Raw genomic sequence first — 6,000 nt, forward strand, 5'->3', positions numbered from 1 at the left:
TTCGGCATCAAGAACATTGTAAGTTATTTTCTGATAAACCCCACTAGGCCGCCAAAATATTTTTGAACCATATTTAATAACAACTCTAAATCCAACCCAATCTATCGATCTAAGATTCTATTATATATATATTTTGATAAACCCCGGTAGGCCGCCAAAATATTTTTGAAGAATATCTAACAACAACTCTAAAGCCAACCCAACCCAATATATCTATCTATGTTAGATATATTTGAGATGTCATGTCTAATATGATTCATGTTTAGTTTTCAGATCTTAACAAACAGGACATATCAGGACTTACTGAAATCAGGAGTTACTGGAAGTCAGAACTTAATATCAGAATTAAGGTCATATCAGAACTTAAGTGCGGGAAGACTTTCATATAAGGAAGGAAGCTGATTTACAGTAGAAGATCGAGACTAAAACAAAAGAAGATATGCATGGAAAGAGTTAGAAGACTGGAAGACTTGTAGAAGATATCCGATTGATATATTTTAGGAGACAGAATTGTATTCCATATCAATTAGAAGTTATCTTGTAAATGTGTACTATATAAACACAGACTTAGGGTTTACACTATATGTGTTATCATTATTGAGAAGATTATACATTGTAACCTAGCAGCTCTTAGTGATATTTGTTCATCACTGAGAGAGAACAACGGTTCTTATTGTAATAGAGTTTATTCAATATACTTGATCTATGTTACATACTTGTGTTAAATTGATTCGATTGTATAAACACTGTATTCAACCCCCTTCTACAGTGTTGTGTGACCTAAAAATTGGTATCAGAGCTTATCTATTAACACACATACAGTAAAGATCCAAATAATCATGTCTGAAGAAGTACAAACTCCAACCAAGCCCACCAAATCTGAAGAAACTCAAAAGACTCAAACCCACAGTCGATATGAGACTATTAGGGTTCCCATACTGAGACCTTCTGAGTATCCCATATGGAAAGTGAAGATGGCTATATTTTTGGAAGCTACAGATCCAGAAGACCTTGACAGAATTAATTAAGGACCACATAAGCCTACCAAGCTCTCTCTTGTAGTTGCTGATCAACCAGCAAAGACCATACCAAAGGAGAAAGGTAAGTACACAGCTGAAGACATCTCATCTATTGCCAAGGATGCAAGGGTAAGGCATTTGCTGCATAGTGCCATTGATAATGTCATGTCAAATAGGGTAATTAATTGCAAAACTGCAAAGGAGATATGGGATGTTTTGGAGACAAGATGCCAGGGAACTGATGCAATCAAGAAGAATAGGAGGACAATATTCACTCAAGAGTATGAGCACTTTGACTCAAAAGCTGATGAGTCATTAACTGACTTATATGACAGGTTTGTCAAACTCTTGAATGATCTGTCACTAGTGGACAAAGAATATGATCTTGAAGATTCAAATCTAAAATTCCTTTTAGTTCTTCCTGAAAATTGGGATTTAAAGTCTACTACCATAAGAGACAACTATGACCTTACTGAAACTACTCTTGATGAAATTTATGGTATGCTCAAAACTTATGAACTTGAGATGGATCAAAGGAGCAAGAGGCATGGAAGGAAGTCAAGGACAGTTGCTCTTAAAGCTGATGAGGAATCTCCTAAAGTTGTTGCCTCAAAAAGGGGCAAAGGAAAGGCTCTCATCATAAAGTCTGATTCAGAGTCATCATATTCTGATGATGATGATTCAGAAACTGAAAGTTTATCTGAAATAGATGCTGATGAAGAGATGATGAAATTGTGTGCTCTTATGGTAAAGGGTATCACAAAGATAGCCTCAAGAAAATTCAGAAAAGGCAAGAAGTTTTCCAGGAAAAGTGGAAGTTCTGATAAGAAAGGTTTCTGAAAGTTTGAAGGCAAAGGAGGAAAGTCTGACAGATGAGACAACTCAAATGTCAAATTCTACAATTATGGTGAAAAAGGCCACATATCTCCTGACTGCAAGAAAGGAAAAAGTGACAAAGGCAAGGCACTTGTCACAAAGAAGAAAAGATGGACAGACACTTCAGATTCTGAACATGAGGTGAACTATGCCTTGATGGCAAATGTTGATGGCAGTCCTGAAACTGCTGAATTGAAGGTACCTCAAACAACTTATGCCTTTCATAATGATGATATTAATGAGTTGAGATTATATCTTAAAACCATGTTTATTAGTTATAGAGATCAAACTTTAACATGTGAAAGATTAACTTCTGAAAATCTTGCTTTTCTGAAAAGGAATGATTATTTAGAAAAAGAGTTAGTTATGTTCCATCAAACTCAGAAAGAAAGAGATGATGCTTTTTATGTTAGAGATGAATTGTTAAAATTGAATAAATCTCTAAAAACTGAGTTAGAAAAAGAAAGAGAGATTATCAGGACTTGGACTAACTCTGGAAGAACAACTCAGAATTTGTTAAGTAGTGGAAACTGGAAAGAGGGCTTAGGTTATGGAGATGATAAAAGTGAAAAAGGAACTGAACAAATTGAGCCAATTATTGTTAAACAGACTGCTAAGCCAAAGGTAAATCATGTTAAGTTTGTAGCTAAAACTGTAAAGTCTGATTCTGAAAAGATGAAAGAGTCTGTGATAGAAGTTAAGGAAAAGTCAACTTCTGACAAATTAGAACAGGATAAACCAACTGAAGTAAACATAGGCTTAATGACAAAAAAGCAGCTTAAGTATAAGCTGAAAGAGATTAGGAATGTCAACAAGGTAAAGGAAGCTAGGAAAAATAGGAATAGAAAGGAAGGTGTGAACGAAAGCAATAATTATATGCCTGTTCCTAATGCTCCTAGAAAGAAATGTTATAATTGTGGAAACTCTAACCATCTTGCTTCTTTTTGTAGGAAAAATAAAGATATAAACTCTTTACCTCCTAGATCAGGAGTTAAGAGTCATTCCGTTAGGTTTAAGCCACAAAATCCTTGTTTTCATTGTGGTAGTTTATGGCATTCCATTTATACTTATAAGGAATATCATAGTTTGTACTATAATTATTATCAAATAAAACCTTCTTTAAAGAAAGTTAGTATTATTCCTTCTAGTGTAAAGTCTAATGCAAAGTCTGATATAAACTTTGATAAACAGGATTTTAGCATTAACTCTGAAATTAAATCCGCTGCAAATACTAACAAACTTAAAAAGGCCAAAGGATCCAAGCAAGTCTGAGTCCTTAAAACTAATCATTAGTGGTCTTTGTGATTGCAGGGCAATAGGAAAAACATCCTAGTTCTTGACAGTGGATGTTCAGGACATATGAATGGAAATAAAGCCCTACTATCAGACTTTGTGGAGAAAGCTGGCCTAGGAGTTTCTTATGGAGATGGCAACATGGGAAAAACTCTGGGATATGGCAATATCAATCTTGGAAATGTCATCATTGAAACAGCAGCTCTTGTCTCAGGACTTTAACACAATCTTCTAAGTGTGATTCAAATCTGTGACAGAGGTTATCATGTGGATTTCTTTGAAGAACACTGTGAAGTTGTAAGAAATTCTACAGGCAAAGTGGTTCTGAAAGGTTACAGGCATGTTAACATTGATGAAGCCAGACTTTCAACAAGTTCTGATGGTTCTGCAATCTGTCTGTTCAGTAGAGCATCAATTGAAGAAAGCTGGAATTGGCATAAAAGGCTCTCTCATTTGAATTTCAACAACATAAATGAGTTAGTAAAGAAAGATCTTGTGAGAGGACTGCCAAAATCAGTATTTTCTCCTGATGGCCTTTGTGATTCATGTCAAAAGGCAAAACAAAGAAAATCTTCATTCAAGAGCAAAACTGAATTTTCAATTCTTGAGCCATATCATCTACTACATGTTGATCTATTTGGTCCAGTCAATGTCATGTCTATTGCAAAGATGAAATATGCTATGGTTATAGTGGATGAGTTCACAAGATACACTTGGGTGTATTTCTTGCACAAGAAAAATGAAACTACATCTACTCTAACAGATCATGTCAGACAGCTAGATAAGTTGGTCAAAGATTCTGTTAAAAATATAAGAAGTGATAATGGCACTGAGTTCAAGAATTCAATCATGGAAGAGTTCTACAAAGAGCATGGAATCAAACAGGAATTTTCTGCACCTGGAACTCCACAACAAAATGGAGTTATAGAAAGAAAGAACAGGACTCGCATTGAACCTGCACGAACTATGCTTGATGAAGCAAAGCTACCAACCTATTTTTGGGCTGAAGCTGTGCAGACTGCTTGTTTTACACAGAATACTACACTCATAAACAAGCATGGAAAAACACCATATGAGAAGGTGAAGAAAAAGAAGCCAAATCTGAAATACTTTCATGTATTTGGATGTAAGTGTTTTGTTCTTAAGACTCATCCTGAACAGCTGTCAAAATTTGATCTAAAAGCTGATGAAGGAATTTTTGTTGGATATCCACTTTCCATAAAAGCCTTCAGAGTCTACAATTTAAGAACAAGGGTTGTCATGGAATCTATCAATGTATCTTTTGATGATAAGAAGATTACTGGACTTGAAGATTTCAATGATCATGATCAACTGAGATTTGAAAATGAAGATTTAAAATGAAAATGGAGATCCTGAAATAGGTATCAGAACTAGAACTGCAACATTAAATGAATGTCTCTATCATTCTTTTCTATCTCAGACTGAACCAAAGAAAGTGGAAGAAATTCTTCAAGATGCTGATTGGGTGCAAGCAATGCAGGAAGAGTTAAATGAATTTGAAAGAAATAAAGTCTGGACCCTAGTGCCAAGACCAAAGAACAGATCCATTGTTGGCATAAAATGGGTGTTCAGAAATAAAACTGACAGTGATGGCATAATTACAAGGAACAAAGCAAGGCTGGTTGCTAAGGGTTACTTTCAACAGGAGGGTATTGATTATGATGAAACATTTGCACCAGTTGCTAGATTGGAAGCCATAAGAATCTTTTTGGCTTATGCTGCTCACAAAAAGTTTAAAGTCTTTCAAATGGATGTGAAAATTGCTTTTCTCAGTGGAGAATTGGAAGAAGAGGTATATGTTGAACAACCTCCAGGATTTGAAGATCCAAAATTTCCAAATTATGTCTACAGATTAGACAAAGCACTTTATGGCCTTAAGCAAGCTCCAAGAGCATGGTATGAGACTTTAGCTCAATTCCTTCTGGAAAGTGGATTTCACAGAGGTATAATTGATAGAACACTGTTCTACCTCAACCATGGAGTCAAGATATCAAATGAGTATGATGGGAGAACTTAGTTATTTTCTGGGACTTCAAGTCAAGCAAAATGAAGAAGGTACTTTTATCTGTCAATCCAAGTACACCAGAAATTTACTCAAGAAATTTGGAATGCAAGACAGTACAACTGCATCCACTCCCATGGCCACTGCTACCAAGTTAGATAAAGATACTGGTTCTTCAGTTATTACTAACTACAGAGGTATGATTGGCTCTTTACTCTATTTAACTGCAAGTAGACCTGATATCATGTATGCTACCTGTCTTTGTGCAAGATTTCAGGCTGATACAAGATAACTGTAATGCCCCCAAATCCGGGGTCAGAGGATTTGGTCGTCACTATAAAATTTCAATCCAAATTAACCTGTTTAACCAATAAATAAATGCCAGCGGAAGATATTTATCATTTATGACCCCAAACTAATCCAAGATCTTTTAAGGTTACAGTTCTAGAAATAAGATATCCAAATTCCACAAATAAATTTTTCACTTTCTTTTAAAACTCTTTTCATTAAATTCCAACTCAAAACTAAACCCACTAGTATAACTTCGAAATGAAGTATACTAGGCCCAAATAAAATACACAACTATAATATAATATAATATAAAAAACTTTATACAATAAAACTTACACTAGTCCGCAAATCCTGGACCAACCAACTTCCCAAAAGCTTCTTCTTTTCTTCCTTTAATTACGCAGCTAAACAGCGCAAGCTAGTCCTTACTGGAGGTTAAATTTGAAAACAAGCAAGTATGAGCGAAAGAAATGCTCAGCAAGTTCATTATAATATATA

Source organism: Apium graveolens, chromosome 3 (assembly GCF_009905375.1).
Source record: "Apium graveolens cultivar Ventura chromosome 3, ASM990537v1, whole genome shotgun sequence".
Lineage (NCBI taxonomy): Eukaryota > Viridiplantae > Streptophyta > Magnoliopsida > Apiales > Apiaceae > Apium > Apium graveolens.